The following is a 22,271-nucleotide window of genomic DNA, read 5'->3' on the forward strand; positions in this document are numbered from 1 at the left end:
CCTCGGGCGCGCCGCGGACGCTGCAAGCAGCGTCCGAGGCGCGCTACAAAAGAACGGCACATCGCTAGCGCGAGCCGAAAAAGGCACGCGCTAGCGATGCGCTGCAGGCGAAATTTACATTGCTGTCAATGGGTGCGCTAACGGACCCGTTGCACGGCGTTAATTGCGACATTTTCGCCGTGCAATGCTGTCCGTTAGCGACCACCCACTAACGCAATGTGAACCTAGCCTTATGATGTTTTGCTTCGTCCCCCAGATGATATGGCTAGGACGCACCCGTATGACGGGTAGGCTCAGAGCTCTTCCTGGACCCTAGTGTCGCCCCTCTCCTGTTGTTGCCCCCTATGTCTTCTTAGGTGAATTGGGTGAGACAGCCCGCCTATAACTGACTGTCCTGCCGTAGGTTTGAAGTTAGGCCTGGAGCTCTATACTTCCTCGGCGTTCCGGCAACGGCTGCGCGCCTCAGTAGGATGTTGCCTCGTCTTACAGCACGACTCCTACTGGTGTTTCTCCTTGTTGAGTTGATCTCGTTTCTCACTCAGCACAATAAACCTCGCTTCTTGTCCTTTCTTAGGGCACCGCCGCTATCTCGTGCAGGCGCGGTCCCGTAACGTTCTCTCTGTTCGCTAGGCCTCTGTCAGGATCCCACCCCTGACAAAGGACCCCCTGAATCTTCCCCTGCAACACCCTCTGCCACAAGATGTTGCCTGGTTCCAACCCAGTCAGTTTTCTGTCTAACTTCCTATCCAACCCCCAGTTTTACCAGACTGTGAGGAGTGGCCTAATACATAGCACCCTTAGCTCCCCCTGGAGGCCAGACTGTGAAGTGTATTGGTGTCTGTGATACCTGGTCAGGTGAACTCCTTCAGTGCCATCAGACGTACCATAGCCCCCCTTAGCGGCAGAGCATCAGTACTGCAACGACCAGGACTCTGGGGCGCTGCACTCCCCCCCAGTTAAATCCAGTACTCCTGGACTGGGAAGAAAACAACAATACATGTCAGCAAAAAGACATACAATTTTGAAATGCAATAACAATAAGCAAATTTGAACTGAGCTTCCCTTTATGGGAGGTGAGGACACTTGAACGTTACAACATGGTTAAATACTTTAAATAACATACTATAAATAACTTTTCTTACCCAACCGGGTATTCTACTAAGTGCAAATTTTGAACAATAATTCAACGTTGCCTTTAAGGACGTACACACTGAATCCACTAAAGACCTTCTTATAAAACACTATAAGGCTAATCAACTTTTCTTCATTTTCCACCTTTACATCTGCAGGACCGCCTGTCTATTTGCCCCAGGCCTACTGCCTCTCGTTCTGTTGCAGGACCGCCCCTTTCCGCCCGGGCCTTCTGCCTTTCTGCTACTATACACAGTATAGAACTTATCTTCCTTCTCTCAGTTCAGGATCACCGAGCCATCTCTGTATGGCTCCTAGGAGGACTCGCCGACTAACCCCGTACGGGTTCACTTCCTGTCCTCATTCTCTAACACATTATTAAACATTCCTCACAATTAACTAGCTAACTACATATAACTGTTACATGTCAGCATTATTATTTCTTCTTTTAAAGCATCATCATTCTCTAAGTGCTATCGATGAACGTTCCCTTTAAGAAGGGACCAAGTCTCTATGAGGTAGTGCAACTTCTCAAGCTGCAAGTCCGTATGCAGTAAGGACTCCGGTGCTGTTTCCAGGAACACTTTCTTCGCAGAGAGTCCTTTCTTTTGTAAAAACAGTAGAGGGCACCTTTAAGAAGGTGCAAACTATTTACAATGAGTTTGTAATCATGCAGTGTTCATGATCCAGCAGTTCTTTCAACAATGATAAGACAGGAAACAAAAGCAAAAGCAGAGGAAGGGATCCCGGGTAAACAAAGGGATCCCTTTAAGAGTTAACCCTAGTCGGGTTATAGCAGCAGAGAAACACATAGAAGGGCGAACAGTTAACTATTTACATCCCCGTCGAGCAGTAGGGCTTCATAGTATGCTGCAAGACATCAGCTGGTGGTGGACCTCTCCTGACCGTGCAGGCTTCGGCCCCTGGTCCCCGGCTGATGTGGCATCAGCGTCAATGGTTGGTCTCTCGGGTGCAGTCAGGTCACCCGGTGTCTGGATTCGAAGGCTAACCCTAGCTGCCAGCTCAGTAGCTGCAACAAGGCGTACGGTGGCGATAGTAGTAAGATCTGTCAAGTCTGGTTCAATCATGGTCGAGGTAACAGGTGACACCCCCTCCAGCCCACATCGTTGGACGTTCTGAGCGCACCATCCTTGTGCACTCCGGTGGTGGGTGTAGGTCACCTGATCCCCCCTCTGCAATAGTGGGTCACCATATCGGTTGCGGAAAGGAGTCTTCACATCGTGACTAGTAACGAAGACGTCAGTCGGTAGTCCCGGTTCCTGTATGGAGCCCCAACCCTGCTTTGGGTGAAAGGCCAGCACATTTCCCCGCTTTACCACGTCTTTCCCGCCGCGAGCAGGCTTTGGGTGCCGTACCTTTGGCACATCAGTTTGTTCTGTCTCTTTTCGGTTTTTCCAATGTAAGATCAGGCATTGTTTATATTGTTCCCAAGTGAGCACAGCAAGGGTGAGGCCTTCCTCCCGAGCTCCATCTGGCCCGATCCAAGGGGTGTCCCACTGGAGGATCACCCCGTCTGAGCTCATGTCTATGGGTTCTCCCATCTTGGTCGGTAGTGGAGGTACCAGCTTCCCCATCGTGTCGGGGGTGAGGATCACCCGCTCAACCGAGAAGAAGCGGTTATTGTTGGGGTGAGGAGCGGTCGCGGGAGCGGGATCGGTCGGGAGAGCAGGATCGGTCAGGGGAGCAGAATCGGCCGGGGGAGTAGGGGTGCCTTCCATACCTGCGCATGATGTGATTCCACCGTTGTCGATCCGTTCCGCTGACAAGGACACTGGAATCGGCTGCAGCCCGGACCGCGGCTCCTCCAAGGCGGCCTCCCGATGTGGCTCCGCTCTCCATGGCTCCACATCTGCTGGCTCCGTGGTCGGGATAGGTAGGCTCAGCTCCTCCGCCGGCGGCTCCAAGGAGTTCAGATCCTTCTGCTGCGGTGGACGCGGGTCCGCCTCTGGTGGGTGAGGGCAAGCCGGGATCACTTCGTCGTCGCTTGGGCACTTGCTGATCATCATCGCTGTCCGGCATTCGGCGGCAACGCATGCACCTGGCTCCGCCATTTCTCCAAGGTTGAGCTCCCTCTTCACCTCGTTCCCGCCGTTGCCAATCAGGGGGCGGTTCTCCTCTGCTGCTGGGCAGATCGTCATCTCGCAGCAGGAGTCGGAGGGGGCGGTCGCTACTATTGGCGCCGCTTCGGTAGTCTCCTCCCATGGCACGCCCTCCTTCTTCCTCTGCGCTCCCTGTGGCGCTGCAATAGCGACGGGTTTTGGCGGGAACTTTTGGTGGCAAGTGGCAATACACAGTCCTTACAACAAGTCACAGTCCAGGCGCAATAAATCACAGTTCCAAGGCACACATGACCTGATTCTTCAGGCTTAAGTAGATCCTGTTCGTGACTCTAAGTTGGAGCGCCCCCACCGCCGCAGGGCCGAGGGGTACCCGGTACCGGGCCTCTGAGTCTCTGTTCTGGGGTTGTCACGGTGGCTAGACCCGGTCCGTGGCCCTGCTGAGGGGCGTCCAGTGAAAGGTGGTGCGTGGTGGTGATGTTGTGGTGCGGTGCTGGTCGCAGTAATTAACGAGGACACCAGGTTGCAGTCTCTTTACCTCTTTACTGATGGCTTCAGGATCCTCAGTCCGGAATACGGTTAACCGGGCTGCGCAAGTCCGGCCGGTCCGATGGCACCTCCAGAGTTCCCTTTGCAGGTGGAAATCTGTGCCTACCTTCTAGCGCTTGTGTGTTGTGGTCCTCCCCTGCTGTGCTTACGGGATAGTCCCCACAACTGTTGTGTCTGTTTCTGAAGTTCCCTCACAACTCGATTATGATGTTCTACTTCGTCCCCCAGATGATATGGCTAGGACGCACCCGTATGACGGGTAGGCTCGGAGCTCTTCCTGGACCCTAGCGTCGCCCCTCTCCTGTTGTTGCCCCCTATGTCTTCTTAGTTGAATTGGGTGAGACAGCCCGCCTATAACTGACTGTCCTGCCGTAGGTTTGAAGTTAGGCCTGGAGCTCTATACTTCCTCGGCGTTCCGGCCACCGGCTGCGCGCCTCAGTAGGATGTTGCCTCGTCTTACAGCACGACTCCTACTGGTGTTTCTCCTTGTTGCGTTGATCTCGTTTCTCACTCAGCACAATAAACCTCGGTTCTTGTCCTTTCTTAGGGCACCGCCGCTATCTCGTGCAGGCGCGGTCCCATAACGTTCTCTCTGTTCGCTAGGCCTCTGTCAGGATCCCACCACTGACAGGGACCCCCCTGAATCTTCCCCTGCAACACCCTCTGCCACAAGATGTTGCCTGGTTCCAACCCAGTCAGCTTTCTGTCTAACTTCCTATGCAACCCCCAGTTTTACCAGACTGGGAGGAGTGGCCTAATACATGGCACCCTTAGCTCCCCCTGGAGGCCAGACTGTGAAGTGTATTGGTGTCTGTGATACCTGGTCAGGTGAACTCCTTCAGTGCCATCAGACGTACCATAGCCCCCCTTAGCGGCGGAGCATCAGTACTGCAACGACCAGGACTCTGGGGCGCTGCACACATGACTGCGCTCCATACACCTAGCACATGTGGCTCCGCTCTGTACACCTCATACACACACGGCTCCACTCCGTACACCTCATACACACACGGCTCCACTCCGTACACCTCGCACACACACGGCTCCACTCCGTACACCTCGTACACACACGGCTCCTCTCCGTACACATTGCACACGCTGCTTGGCTCCGTATACCTTGCACACACATGGCTCCGCTCTGTACACCTCATACACATACGGCTCCTCTTCATAGATCTCGTACACACACGGCACCACTCCGTACACCTCGTACACACACGGCTCCACTCCGTACACCTCGTGCACACACGACTCCGCTCCATACACCTTGCACATGCGGCTCCGCTCCGTTCACCTCGTACACACACGACTCTGCTCCATACACCTTTCACACGCTGCTCCGATCCATACACCTTGTACACACACGGCTCTGCTACATCCACACTGTAAACACCTCCTGACCTCACACATATGCTTACCTTCCAGCGTCATGACAACCAGCAGAGTCCTGTACACGGAGGTCCTCCCGATCATGTGACCCCCTGACTCCTCCCATCCTGTGACTTCATCACAGGTCTTGAGCCTGTGCGCAGAGAGCAGCCAATATGCTGCAGTTCTCTGCAGGACGGGTGCAGGGGCTCAGGGACTGACCGGGTGATATTACACACCTCCCAACCAGTGCGTGACAACTAATGTCCCGCCCGGGATCGCGGGGCTGACTGTCAAAATCGGGACTGTCCCTCTGGATCCGGGATGGTTGGGAGGTATGGAGCAGCACATGACAGAATGGGGGCACAGGATAGGAGCAGCACATGACAGAATAGGGGCACAGGATGGGAGCACATGACAGGATTGGGACGCAGGATGGAAGCAGTACATATCAGGATGGAGACCATATACCAATATAAATGCTCGCCACCCGGGCGTAGAACGGGTTCAATAGCTAGTCTATCTATATACACACACTGGTATATGTCCCTTATACTGGGCCTCAACTTGGTATATATATCCCCATCCTGGTAATATATCTCCCTTATCTTGGTATATGCCCCCCCCCATTCTGGTGCTGTTCTTTAACTCCTTTATTACCTATGCCGTAATAGTATGACATAGGTAATAAACCCCGTTTCAGCGCGGGCTCCGGCACTGAGCCCGCACTGAACTGAGCACGTCAGCTGATCTATACAGCGGAGCCACGTGTGTGTACGAGGTGTACTGAGCGGAGCTGCATGTGTGTACGAGGTGAACCGAGCGAAGCCGCGTGTGTGTGTGTGTGTACGAGGTGTACCGAGCGGAGCTGCGTGTGTGTGTGTAAGGTGTACCGAGCGGAGCCGCGTGTGTGTCCGAGGTGTACCAAGCGGAGCCGCATGTGTATACGAGGTGAACCGAGCGGAGCCGCGTGTGTGTGTGCGAGGTGTACCGAGCGGAGCTGCTTGTGTGTGTACGAGGTGTACCGAGCGGAGCCACGTGTGTGTGTGCGAGGTGTACCGAGCGGAGCCGCTTGTGTATGTGTACGAGATGTACCGAGCGGAGCCGCTTGTGTGTGTACGAGGTGTACCGAGCGGAGCCGCTTGTGTGTGTGTACGAGGTGTACCGAGCGGAGCCGCTTGTGTGTGTATGAGGTGTACCGAGCGGAGCCGCGTGTGTGTGTGCAAGGTGTACCGAGCGGAGCCGCGTGTGTGTACGAGGTGTACCGAGTGGAGCCGCGTGTGTGTACAAGGTGTACCGAGTGGAGCTGCGTGTGTGTACGAGGTGAACCGAGCGGAGCCACGCCTGTGTGTACGAGGTGTACCGAGCGGAGCCGCGTGTGTGTGTGCGAGGTGTACCGAGCGGAGCCGCTTGTGTGTGTGTACGAGGTGTACCGAGCGGAGCCGCTTGTGTGTGTACGAGGTGTACCGAGCGGAGCCGCTTGTGTGTACGAGGTGTACCGAGCGGAGCCGCTTGTGTGTGTACGAGGTGTACCGAGCGGAGCCGCGTGTGTGTACGAGGTGAACCGAGCGGAGCCGCGTGTGTGTGTGCGAGGTGTACCGAGCGGAGCCGCGTGTGTGTACGAGGTGCACCGAGCGGAGCCGCGTGTGTGTGCGAGGTGCACCGAGCGGAGCCGCGTGTGTGTGTGCGAGGTGCACTGAGCGGAGCCGCGTGTGTGTGTGTGTGCGAGGTGTACCGAGCGGAGCTGCGTGTGTGTGTGTACGAGGTGTACCGAGCGGAGCTGTGTGTGTGTACGAAGTGCACCGCGTGGAGCCACGTGTCTCATTATAGCACATGATGATACAGTGTCAGACTGTCACAGGGGCTTTGGCTTAGCCCTTTTTTAGGCGTGGGGAAATAGCAGCCACAATAGCGTCGTGTCATCACCCTCTCCCAGGGAGCTGCAGCTGCTCCTCCTCAAATGCACTGACTGGAGACAGACGTGTCAGTGAGTCATCGATCTGTGACATGGACTACTCACTCACACTGATCTGCATCTGTCGCTCTGGAATAAGATAACACAGCAGTGAGCACTGAGCAGCCGAGGCAAACAGAGGGAGGCTGTGAGTGTGTCCGTCCCTCCCTGCTCAGCCCCATTCATTCCACACACGATTACACTAGCCAGGCATTATAATTAGCAGCACCAGTCCACTCACACTGGTCTGCTGCTTACATTCTAGTAGGTGCTCCCCGTCCACTTTCCCCATCCTGGGTGAAAAAGCAGGTTGCATCTGCAATTCCTGTAAGGACCGTAAGTCCCGGATGTCATGGGAGGTAACGCACAGGCAAGCCACCGACCCTTCCAGACTGCCTCGCTTTTCACGTGCTTTAGGATCTAACATCTCCAGACCTGCTTCCCTCAGTGCTTCTTCTGTCTCTTTCAACTGTTACTCACCACACAACTACTACCACTCCTTCTAGAACAATTCCTCTCACTCTGCTCTAGCTCCTCCCAATAACTGAAAATTACCTCAGAAAGGCACTCTCCCTGCCACTACACTGGCTCAGCCCCCTTTCTCAACTGTCACTACTCTGACTGAAACCAGTTCTCAACACAATCTAATCTCCTACTCTACAGTGCCCCCTTTAACACTAACCCACAACTACACTGACTGTTCCTATTCCTGTCCCTTAACACGCAGATATCAGAAGTGTCAGTCATTATCATATTAAACAGTGTCAACTATCATAAGCTACTCAGGGCACACAGCAAACACAAAACATACCCAGTTTCATTAGGTAGACATGCACAGGAATGCAGGGCTCAAACCAGCTGCCTGCACACCCCTTACACCATGCTCCTAAAACAGTGGTTTACCGCTACGTATGGGGTATCAGTGTACTCAGGACAAATTATACAATAACTCTTGGGGTCCAGTTTCTCCTGTTACTCTTGGGGAAAAAAAAAACTGGGGGGGGGGGCGAAAAGATCATTTTTGTGGAAAAAATGATTTTTTATTTTCACGGTTCTACGTTATAAACTTCTGTGAAGCACTTGGGGGTTCAAAATGCTCACCACACATCTAGATAAGTTCCTTAGGTGGTCTAGTTTCCAAAATGGTGTCACTTGTGGGGGGTTTACACTGCTTAGGCACATCAGGGTTCAGGCCGGACTTGGACAAAAAAGCAGCCCTGCCACATAAACCCCACAAACTATAAAACACTCCTCACCTCGATCAGTTAATTTTGCTTTACTTTGTTGTGCCCCACACTCTCCTAAAAGGAGATATTTGAAGAGCCACATGTGAATGGCGCCACAGTGCGTATGATCGCAAACAGCTGCATTTACATGGTGCTCTACAGAGCTCCGATATTCAGGATCATGGGTGTCCCAGCAGTCGGATCTCCAGCAATTGGAAAGTTATTCCCTATCCAGATTAGAGGGGATTACTTGGGATAATCCATTTAAACAGGTTTTCCAATATTTTATTTTTATTTGGCCATAGTAATATTGAAAATACTAAACTAATGTTGACCCTTACAAAGTCCAATGTCGCCTCTTCGACAACAAGATAGGAGAAGTGGTACTGTACAGGACCAGCTTCAGGTATTTGTGTGCCCCGAGTGAAAGTCTCAGTTGGCCTCTTTAACACATACCACAATTCATAATGCACAGATACAGCAGAGAAATATAGAGATAGTACAATGCCAAAGATTACATTACATGAGTGATAAATATTGTACATAGGTCATAAATCAGATAGTATATTGCTCCATACAGTATTATGGGTACCACATAGCACTCCATGCAGAATAACATGCCCCATATACTGCGCCATACAGTATAATGAGCCTCAAATATTGCTTCATACAGTATTATGGGTACCACATAGTCCTCCATACAGTATTGTGGGCCCCATATAGTGCTCCATATAGAATAATGAGCCCTATATATTGCTCCATACAGTATTATGTTCACCACATAGTACTCCATACAGTATTGTGGGCCCCATATAGAACTCCATACAGAATAACATGCCCTATATATTGATTTATATAGTATATTGAGCCCCATATATTGCTCCATACAGAATAATAAGCCCCATATAATGCTCCATACAGTATTATGGGTACCACATAGTGCTCCATACAGTATAATGAGCCCATATAATGCTCCATACAGAATAATGATTCTCATATATTGCTCCAAACAGTATAATAAGCCCCATGTAATGTTCCAAACAGTATAATGAGCCCTGTATAATGCTCCAAACAGTATAATGTGCCCCATTTAATACTCCATACAGTATAATGAGCCCCATACCTTGCTCCATACAGAATGGGCCCCATATGATTCTCAATACAGAATATGATGGACCCCATATAATGCTCCAGTTTATGATGGGCCCAATGTATTGCTTCAAACTCCAAACAGAATGGGCCCCATATAATGCTCCATACAGTATATGATGGGCTCCATATGATGCTCCATATAATGGGCCCCATATTATGCATCAGCATAATGGGTCCCATATGATGCTTCATATAATGCTCCAGTGTATGATGGGCCCCATATAATGCTCCATACAGTATATGATGGGCCTTACATATTCTCCAAACAGAATGGACCCCATATAACGCTCCATATATAATGGGCCCCATATGATGCTCCGGTATATGATGGGCCCCATATATTGCTCAGCACATTTGAAAAAAAAAGCTGAAATCCTCACCTCTCCTCGCTGGCCACTGCTTTGGTCCGGACTCCTCACCGTCGGTGTTTTCTGGTTCTCTGCACTGTGACTGTTCAGGTAGAGGGCGCAGAGACCTGACGTCACTTCACCCTCTGGCCTGAAACGTCACAGTCAGAAGATGCCGCAGTGGAGGAGCTGGAAGAGGTAAGTATCACAAGTGCTGGGACCCTGAGCAAGCGGGGGAGGGGAGGGCTCTTTATTAGCCCATGTGGCAACATTGCAGTTCCACAGCAGAGAAAGGTTATGTTGCCACATAGGCTAATAAAATGTCGGCCACTTTTTTCACAACTATCGTAGTGAATAATATATATATATATATATATATATATATATATATATATATATATATATATATACAGTATATATATATATGTATATATATATATATATATATATATATATATATATATATATATATATAAAATTACCTTAAAATGTCTGTCATCCACTTCTGCCTGGACGTCCTAGAATCCCACAATCCACCGCGTCGCACCGGAAGTACGCAGACTGCCATATTGGAATACCCAAGTGATGGTTATTCCAATATGGCACCCGTTGGTGGTACCAGGCCCTTGCGCAGTACCACCAGCGACAAAGTACAGAACCCGCAGCTGTGAAATCTGGCGGCGCAATCACAGCCTGTGCGTGCAGGACAAAGTTGTGCAGCAACAAGTGCGCGGTGCGGCGGCGGGCTCGCCGGCCGGGGTCTTCATGGCTGTGTCCCACTGACTGCTGCTCTGCTCGCCTCTCGGTTTCTGGCTCCGGTGTGAGAAGCATCTCCACCTCCTGCTCGGACCCCGGGCTCTCCTCCTACCTCCTCCCCCCCCCCCGCACTCACATCACACCCGCGGGATGCCCACCCTATGGGGAGCCACCCCCTTATGCCGTTACGCAGCACACAGCGTTGCTGTGGAGACCGAACCCCTCCCGAACGATGCGCAATACATGTCCTGGTGACGAGGGAACTGAAGGATTTGTTAGTAGTGCGGGCAACATGTTATATATGTGTAGTACAGGCAGCGGGTGTGAGAGGGTACATGTTATATATGTGCACTACAGACAGCGGGTGTGAGGGGTGACATGTTATATGTGTATAGTACAGGCAGCAGGTGTGAGGGGTGACATGTTATATATGTGTACAGTGCAGGCAGCAGTTGTGAAGGGTGACATGTTATATGTGTGTAGTGCAGGCAGTGGGTGTGACGGGTGACATGTTATATATGTGTGAAGTGCAGGTAGCGGGTGTGAGGGGTGACATGTTATATACGTTTGTAGTGCAAGCAGTGGGTGTGACGAGTGACATATTATATATGTGTAGTACAGGCAGCGGGTGTGAGGGGTGACATGTTATATGTGTGTAGTGCAGGCACGCTCCCGATGCGATAGCATCGGGCCTCCATCTACTAATACATATATATCTATATATATAAGAGGCATCGTGATTACTCGCTAATCCCGCCCCCTGCACAGTAGCTTACATAATCCCGACCCCCACATCACCACACACAATCCCGCCCCCACCACATTACCACACATAATCCCGACCCCCACCACATTACCACACATAATCCCGCTACCCCACCACATTACCACACATAATCCCGCCCCCCACCACATTACCACACACAATCCCGCCCCCCACCACATTACCACACATAATCCCGCCCCCACCACATCACCACACAATCCCGCCCCCCACCACATCGCCACACATAATCCTGCCCCCCACCACATCACCACACACAATCCCGCCCCCCACCACATTACCACACACAATCCCGCCCCCACCACATTACCACACACAATTCCGCCCCCACCACATTACCACACACAATCCCGCCCCCTACCACATTACCACACATAATCCCGCCCCCACCACATCACCACACAATCCCGCCCCCCACCACATTACCACACATAATCCCGCCCCCACCACATTACCACACACAATCCCGCCCCCACCACATTACCACAAAAAATCCCGCCCCCACCACATCACCACACAATCCCGCCCCCAACACATTACCACACACAATCCTGCCTGTTATGATCCGGTGGTAGGATCACAAAACTGACCTGATAGGTAAACCTGAATATTAGGACAAGCTCTGGGAATGTGGGAACTATACTGACCGCAACCCTGATCCTATCCACACACACTAAAGGCAGCCGTGGAGCGTTACCTAAAAACCTAGACGCCTCTTCACAGCCTGAGAAACTAGCTACCCCTAGAGAGAAAGCAAAGCCTCACTTGCCTCAGAGAAATAACCCCAAAGTTTAGACAGCCCCCCACAAATAATAACGGTGAGTTAAGGGGAAAATACAAACGTAGGAATGAAAAACAGGTTTAAGCAAATGAGGCCCGCTACCACTAAACAGACAGAAGATAGCAAGGGATCTGTGCGGTCAGTACAAAAACTATCAAAAACTATCCACGCAGAAAGTGCAAGAACCCCCACACTGACTCACAATGTGAGGGGCGCACTCTGCACCCCAGAGCTACCAGCAAGCGAAAAATCACATATAAGCAAGCTGGACTGAACTCATCATATACTGAGAAACATATTCAAGGAAATAATGAGCAAAGATAACTAGCAAGACTTAACTTCTCCAGAAGGAGACATGTCACAAGGAAGTCCTGGAGAGATCAGAACCAGTACTGAATACAACGAAAGCAGGCAACAAGTAAAGGTCCAGGTGGAGTTAAATAAGGACCAGCAAAGCAGGAAATGAGGCAGCTGAGCCCTGCTACAGACCTGCAGAATCGCTAAAGGCCACCAGAGGGAGCCCAGACGGAATTCACAACACCTGCCCCCACCACATTACCACACACAATCCCGCCCCCACCACATTACCACACACAATCCCGCCCCCCGCCACATTACCACACACAATCCTGCCCCCACCACATTACCACACACAATCTCACCCCCACCACATTACCACACACAATCCCATTCCCCACCACATTACCACATATAATACCACCCCTCCACCACATTACCACACATAATCCCGCCCCCACCACATCACCACACATAATCCCAACCCCACCACATTACCACACACAATCCCGCCTCCACCACATTACCACACACAATCCCGCCCCCCCACCACACTACCACACATTATCCCGCCCCCCACCACATTACCACACATAATCCCGACCCCACCACATTACCACACACAATCCCGCCTCCACCACATTACCACACACAATCCCGCCCCCCCACCACACTACCACACATTATCCCGCCCCCCACCACATTACCACACATAATCCCGCCCCACCACATCACCACATACAATCCCGCCCACACCACATTACCACACACAATCCCGCCCCCCACCACATTACCACACACAATCCTGCCCCCACCACATTACCACACACAATCCTGCCCCCACCACATTACCACACACAATCCCGCCCCCACCACATTACCACACACAATCCCACCCCAACCACATTACCACACACAATCTCGCCCCCACCACATTACCACACATAATCCCGCCCCCCACCACATTACCACACACAATCCCGCCGCCCACCACATTACCACACATAATCCCGCCCCCCACCACATCACCACACAATCCCGCCCCCCACCACATTGCCACACATAATCCTGCCCCCCACCACATCATCACACACAATCCCGCCCCCCACCACATTACCACACACAATCCCGCCCCCACCACATTACCACACACAATTCCGCCCCCACCACATTACCACACACAATCCCGCCCCCCACCACATTACCACACATAATCCTGCCCCCCACCACATCACCACACAATCCCGCCCCCCACCACATTACCACACATAATCCCGCCCCCACCACATTACCACACACAATCCCGCCCCCACCACATTACCACACAAAATCCCGACCCCCAACACATTACCACACACAATCCTGCCCCCACCACATTACCACACACAATCCCGCCCCCACCACATTACCACACACAATCCCGCCCCCCGCCACATTACCACACACAATCCTGCCCCCACCACATTACCACACACAATCTCGCCCCCACCACATTACCACACACAATCCCATTCCCCACCACATTACCACATATAATACCACCCCTCCACCACATAACCACACATAATCCCGCCCCCACCACATCACCACACATAATCCTGACCCCACCACATTACCACACACAATCCCGCCTCCACCACATTACCACACACAATCCCGCCCCCCCACCACCCCACCACACTACCACACATTATCCCGCCCCCCACCACATTACCACACATAATCCCGCCCCACCACATCACCACACACAATCCCGCCCCCCACCACATTACCACACACAATCCCGCCCCCCACCACATTACCACACACAATCTTGCCCCCACCACATTACCACACACAATCCCGCCCCCACCACATTACCACACACAATCCCGCCCCCACCACATTACCACACACAATCTTGCCCCCACCACATTACCACACACAATCCTGCCCCCACCACATTACCACACACAATCTCGCCCCCACCACATTACCACACACAATCCCATTCCCCACCACATTACCACATATAATACCACCCCTCCACCACATTACCACACATAATCCCGCCCCCACCACATCACCACACATAATCCCGACCCCACCACATTACCACACACAATCCCGCCTCCACCACATTACCACACACAATCCCGCCCCCCCACCACACTACCACACATTATCCCGCCCCCCACCACATTACCACACATAATCCCGCCCCACCACATCACCACACACAATCCCGCCCCCACCACATTACCACACACAATCTCGACCCCACCACATTACCACACACAATCCCATTCCCCACCACATTACCACATATAATACCACCCCTCCACCACATTACCACACATAATCCCGCCCCCACCACATCACCACACATAATCCCGACCCCACCACATTACCACACACAATCCCGCCTCCACCACATTAACACACACAATCCCGCCCCCCCACCACACTACCACACATTATCCCGCCCCCCACCACATTACCACACATAATCCCGCCCCACCACATCACCACACACAATCCCGCCCCCCACCACATTACCACACACAATCCCGCCCCCCACCACATTACCACACACAATCCTGCCCCCACCACATTACCACACACAATCCTGCCCCCACCACATTACCACACACAATCCCGCCCCCACCACATTACCACACACAATCCCGCCCCTCACCACATTACCCCACACAATCCCACCCCCCACCACATTACCACGCATAATCCCACCCCCCACCTCATTACCACACATAACCCCCCACCACATTACCACAGATAATCCCTCCCCCACCACATTACCACACACAATCCCGCCCCCCCACCACATTACCACACACAATCCCACCCCCTACCACATTACCACACATAATCCCGCCCCCCACCACATTGCCACACATAATACCGCCCCCCACCACATTACCCCACACAATCCCACCCCCCACCACATTACCATACATAATCCCGCCCCCCACCACCTTACCACTCATAATACCACCCCACCACATTACCACACATAATCCCGCCCCCCACTACCTCACCACACATAATCCCGCTACCCCACCACATTACCACACATAACTTAGCTTACCGCGAGAACTGCCATGCAAGTGACCGGGGGTTATCTCCGGTCACACTAGGCTGGTTCTCACGGTCAGCTGACCGTGAGTGCTAGAATGTAGGTGATCGCTGGAGAGTTATCTCCACCCATCATCTACAAGCTCTGCTATGTGTGGTTGTCAGGCATCCAGATGTAGCAGAGCTGGACTTGTCGTGGGACACTCGTTATTAAAGACTACGTCTGACTCAGGGAGTATACTGCTGGTTTATTATTTTTTTCTAGGAGACGAGGGCTTCGCATGGATTGAGCGTATAATAAAAATATGGTCAAAACTGTGAGGTGTTTTATTTCATTAAAATACTTTATTCTGCATGTGTGTGTGTTTTATTAACCCTTTAACATCTATAGGATTAGTAATGGTAGGTATCTTATTGATGCCTCTTGATTACTAAGCCAGCTTAATTTTTCACATCGCTACTCATAATGTGTTCGCATACATTCCCCCACTTGCTCCCCAGACTGTCTTCACCCATCCCCCATACTGTTGACTAATATATACCCCCATTCCCCCATACTGTTTCCTCATTCATGCCCCCCATTCCCCCATACTGTTTCCTCATACATGCCCCCATTCCCCTGTACTGTTTCCTCATACATGCCCCCATGCCCCTCATTCCCCCGTACTGTTTCCTCATACATGCCCCCCCTTCCCTGTACTGTTAAACTCATATATGCCCCCCCCCCCATTTCCCACTTTGCTCTTCATTTTGTGTCCTCAAATCTCTCCATACATTAAATCCCCTATCCCCACACCAAATCTCCCCACACACAATAAATAACCCCATCTCCACTCCAAATCTCACTGTCAGGGAGAGACTAGGTGAGCGAGAGCTAATAACCCGGGCTCCTGCAATTTCCCTAAGACTAGGGAAAATCCTGACTGACCCTCTACCTGAAGTTTACACTGATGGTCTGCATGTTCAGGCCTCGAACCTCACCCTAACTCCTGAACTCAGCCCTAGGCTAAAACCTCCACCCACCACCCAGTGAAGAGGTAATACTTAAATACCCACAGTTAGCACAGACAAGGATAAAGGAAAATATACACCATGCCGCAGACACTCAGAAATACACTATAAATGTGCAGGGCAAAATAAACACAAATATAGGAAGGAGTAAATAAGACGAATTAATATACACCACCAGCAACGAATCTCCAACCACCAGCTCTCCACTCCAGACAGAGATAACAACGCAAGACAGAAGCTATAATCGGCGACGCCCAATGATCAGGAGAACTATTTAAAGGCCATGGAAATGGCCCAGCTTCCAATCCGAGGATCAGGTAAATTAACCCCGGAACAGCTAGACAAAATCTAGCAGACACCAATGAGTAAATAGTGGTCAAAGGCAGAATTACCGCTGTCTGTCGGACGACCTGGTCTGAACAACGTCCGACATGACAGTACCCCGCCTTCTACGAGGGACCCCAGGGCCCTCACGGCTTGTCTGGATGACGGCGGTGAAACAACCTGACCAGCCGGTCAACATGAACGTCCGAGGCTGGTACCCAGGACCTCTCCTCAGGCCCATAACCACGCCAGTGTACCAAGTACTGTAAAGTGCAACGCACTACAGGATAGTCAACCACCTTGGAGACTTCAAACTCCAAATTACCATCCACCAAGACTGGAGGTGGCATAGGCGCCGCTTCCACAGAACCCACCCCCTTCTTTAGAAGAGACCTGTGGAACACGTTGTGTATCTTATACACCGTAGGGAGCTCCAATCGGTACGCAACTGGGTTAATGACGGTGGTGACCCTAAATGGACCAATAAACCGTGGACCCAATTTAAGGGATGGTATCTTGAGTCTTATGTTTTTTGTGGATAACCACACCCAGTCATCCACACTCAGGTCCGGACCTGGCACACGCCTACTGTCAGCCACACGTTTGTACCTAGCACCCACACTCAACAGGCGCTGTTTAACTCTCCTCCAGACTGATGAAAATTGTGTTCCTAACTGGTCCTCCTCCGGAACGCCGGAAGAGCCCCTCTGACTCAAGGTACAAAATTGAGGATGTAGCCCGTAAACACAAAAAAACGGAGACTCCCCAGACAACTCCTGGCGGTGATTATTGATGGCAAACTCAGCCAAAGGAAGAAAGGTAGACCACTCCTCCTGGTTATCAGAGACAAAGCAGCGTAAGTACTGTTCCAAATTTTGGTTCATACGCTCAGTCTGACCATTTGACTGAGGATGAAACGCCGAAGAATGAGATAACTTGATTCCCAGCCGTGAGCAAAACGCTTTCCAAAATTTTGCCACAAACTGAGACCCCCTATCAGACACGATGTCAGACGGAACCCCATGAAGTCTGACCACCTCCTGCACAAATACCTGAGCCAGAGTCTTAGCTGACACCAACTCCAAGGTACCTCTAACCCCTGGGTGACCAGCCAGGACGGCATCATGATGCTCTGCCAAAACCTTTAGGCGGAGATGAAGCGGAACAAAAGATTTGTTGACGGGAAGCTCAGATGGTACCTCCTCCTGAGCCTCGGCAATCTCAGCCTCACCCTCGGTAGTGAGAGCCGAAACCACAACACCCTTTTGGAGGATGGGTACTGGATCCTCCCGAGGTTCTCCCCCCGGAAAACACCTGGACAGAGCATCCGCCTTAGTGTTTTTAGACCCCGGTCTGTAAGTGACCACAAAATTGAACCGCGTGAAAAGCAATGCCCAGCGAGCCTGCCTGGGGGACAGACGCTTGGCTGACTCCAAATACAGCAGATTCTTATGATCGGTATTAACAGTTACCTGATGGACCGACCCCTCCAAGAAGTGTCGCCATTCCTCAAAGGCCAACTTAATTGCCAACAACTCCCTGTTGCCGGTATCGTAGTTACGTTCGGCGGACGACAGTTTCTTGGAGAAATAGGCGCACGGACGTAAACTACTCAAAGATGAGCCTTGAGATAGTACCGCCCCCACCCCAACCTCAGACGCATCGACTTCCACAACAAATGGTTTAGATACGTCTGGCTGCACAAGAATGGGGGCTGAAACAAAACTGTTCTTAAGAAATTCAAATGCGCGCACAGCAGCCTCAGGCCAAACAGAGAAATTGGTACCCTTTTTAGTCATGTCAGTTAGCGGATTAGCAATGATGGAAAAATCCTTGATAAATTTCCTATAGTAGTTAGAAAACCCAATAACCGCTGAAGTGCTTTCAGGTTATCAGGACGTTCCCAATGCAGCACCGCCTGCACCTTAGCGGCGTCCATTTTAAAACCAGAAGCAGACACAATATAACCCAAGAAAGGCAACTCTTGAACAGAAAATACACATTTCTCAAGTTTAGCATATAGCTTATTCTCTCTGAGAAGCTGTAACACCTGCCTGACATGATCTAAATGAGCCTCACGGTCACAAGAATATATGAGAATGTCATCTAGGTACACGATAACGAATTTCCCCAAAACATGCGAGAACTCATCATTGATGAAATGTTGGAACACTGCAGATGCGTTAGTCAACTCAAACGGCATCACCAAATTTTCAAAATGACCCTCAGGGGTATTAAAAGCCATCTTCCACTCATCACCTTGACGGACTCTTATGAGGTTGTACGCCCCCCTGAGGTCAAGCTTGGTGAACCACTTAGCACCTGCCCCCTGGTTGAACAAATCTGGTATCAGAGGCATAGGGTATGGATCACAAACTGTAATCTGGTTCAACTCCCTGAAATCCAAACACGGGCGTAATTCGCCATCTTTCTTCTTCACAAAGAAGAACCCTGCTGCCACCGGCGAGGATGACGGCCTGATGTGCCCTTTGCTCAAGCTTTCCGCAATGTAATCTTTTAACGTTCGTCTCTCCGGACCGGAGATGTTAAACATCCTTGCTTTAGGTAATTTGGCCCCTGGTTTAAACCTGATAGAACAGTCATAAGGACAATGTGGCGGCAACTCTGAACAACCCTTGTCAGAGAACACATCCACAAAATCCTGAAGTGACTCCGGAACGCTTGAAGTCACCGCAGCCACACATGTGGCCAGGCAATTCTCCTGGCAGAACTCGCTCCACCGAATTATGTCCTGAGTTTTCCAGTCAATTACCGGGTTGTGCATAGACAACCAAGGAAAACCCAAAACCACCTGAGCAGGAAGATTCCTGAGCACCTTACATCTAACCCGCTCAGAATGTAGAACTCCAATGTGGAGTTTCACCTCAGCCACAAATTCAGTAATCTCCCCCTGAGAGAGAGGAGCAGCATTGATGGTGACCACGCGGATAGGATGAGACAGTTTTTCAATCCTAAAACCTGCTGTGCGCGCAAACCCCTCGTCGATGAGATTTGTGGCTGAACCACTATCCACAAAAACAGTAATTGGCAGCTCACTGCCAGCAACAAAAACCTTAGCAAGGAGCATGCACTGAGAAACCACCATGGAGGATATACATAAGCTCAGACTGGTCTCCTCCACACCTTCTGAGCTCAGAAGTTTTCCGCCGTTGCGTTTTTCTTAGGCAGCAGAGGACAGATGTTAATAAAATGACCAGTTTTACCACAGTAAAAACAGGCTCCCTGCTTCCTGAGCTCAGGGGCTCGATGCTTGACATGTGACACCCCTGCGATTTGCATAGGCTCCGTGGGCTCACCTGCAACAACCTCATGTGAACCTAAACCCTCTCCCATAGGCGGTGTCTCATGCTCCCCCTGACGCAAACGGCGATCAATGCGGACAACCAGACTCATAGCGGAATCTAGAGAAGTAGGAGTCTCGTACATCAGAAGGGCTTTTTTAACCCTTCCAGAAATCCCATGTATAAACTGACTCCGCAATGCTTCATCATTCCATTGGGTATCGATCGCCCAGCGACGAAATTCAGAACAGTAATCCTCTGCAACTCGCTCCCCCTGGCGAATAGAGCGTATCTTAGATTCTGCCAGAGCCATTCTGTCAGGTTCATCGTAGATTTTCCCAAGAGAAGAAAAAAACTCTCCACAGAGACAAATGCCGCAGAATCAGATGGCAAATAAAACGCCCATGCTTGGGGATCCCCACTTAACAAAGACAACACCAGTCCCACACGCTGAGCCTCATTACCCGAAGATATCGGGCTCATACGGAAATATAGCTTGCAAGCTTCACGAACAGAAACAAATTTACTGCGTTCCCCAGCAAATTTTTCAGGCAACGGAAATTTAGGCTCAGTAACTGTTCCTGTCGCTCCAGCTTGCACATTGGACACTGCTAGTCCCTGTTGCTGCACTGCCCCCCTCAACTCAGTGACCTGTAGGGACAGCGCCTCCAACTGGTGGGTTATGGAAGTCATGGGATCCATGACAAAAAAAACAAAAAAAACCTTTTTTTTGTTGTTGTTGTTGTTGGGCCGATTACAATGTCAGGGAGAGACTAGGTGACGAGAGCTAATAACCCGGGCTCCTGCAATTTCCCTAAGACTAGGTAAAATCCTGACTGACCCTCTACCTGAAGTTTACACTGATGGTGTGCATGTTCAGGCCTCGAACCTCACCCTAACTCCTGAACTCAGCCCTAGGCTGAAACCTCCACCCACCACCCAGTGAAGAGGTAATACTTAAATACCCACAGTTAGCACAGACAAGGATAAAGGAAAATATACACCACGCCGCAGACACTCAGGAATACACTATAAATGTGCAGGGCAAAATAAACACAAATATAGGAAGGAGTAAATAAGACGAAGGAATATACACCACCAGCAACGAATCTCCAACCACCAGCTCTCCACTCCAGACCGAGATAACAACGCAAGACAGAAGCTATAATCGGCGACGCCCAATGATCAGGAGAACTATTTAAAGGCCATGGAAATGGCCCAGCTTCCAATCCGAGGATCAGGTAAATTAACACCGGAACAGCTAGACAAAATCTAGCAGACGCCAATGAGTAAATAGTGGTCAAAAGCGGAATTACCGCTGTCTGTCGGACGACCTGGTCTGAACAACGTCCGACATGACACTCACCCCACACATTAACCACTCCCATCCCCACTCCAATTCTCCCCGCACACAATAAATCCCCTATCCCCACTCCAATTCTCCCCACACACATTAAATACCCCCATCCCCACTCAAATTGTCCCCCCCGTGCACTTAATCTTTGGTGTCTTCAGCTCCACTGGAGCACTTACCACCAGTGTTCGCCTCTGCAGCGCAAGTGAGTGAAGTCATCACCATTATCACATGATCTGATCACGCTGCTCGCCAGAGTGTTTCGTTTTGTATGGTAAAAATTAAAATGTCAAATGTTTGCAGACTTTGCTTACGCCCCGAGTCTCACTAATGTAAAAAGTATATATGCCAAATTTCAAGTCGATATTATTTAGAGGTTGCACACTTTTATCAGTTTAATAAAAGTACGCAAAAAAACTGATTTTCATAGTTAAGTATTTTTTATTAGAAATTCAAACAATTAAAAACTTAGAATAATAGTGACAATAAACAGTAACATTGATAGGCAGTATCATACGTATTAAATGATTTACACTAATGTGCTGTGAAAGATGCAACTCCTTTTTTGTTCGCTTGGTGACGGCTTTTCTATGATACTCGACAACTCTTAACAAGAACTGTTTCTGTTGTTCATCTCTGATTGAATTATTAAACTTCTTTATCATAGCAATGCCCCTTTCCACGGTGTCATTCACCACCTTAAGAGCATTGACGGAGCTTCTTAGTGTATCACTGCAATATTCTTCTACGTTGTGGATCCCAAACAATTCAAAGAATGTCTT

This window comes from Ranitomeya variabilis, chromosome 3 (genome assembly GCF_051348905.1).
Source record: "Ranitomeya variabilis isolate aRanVar5 chromosome 3, aRanVar5.hap1, whole genome shotgun sequence".
NCBI classification, from domain to species: domain Eukaryota; kingdom Metazoa; phylum Chordata; class Amphibia; order Anura; family Dendrobatidae; genus Ranitomeya; species Ranitomeya variabilis.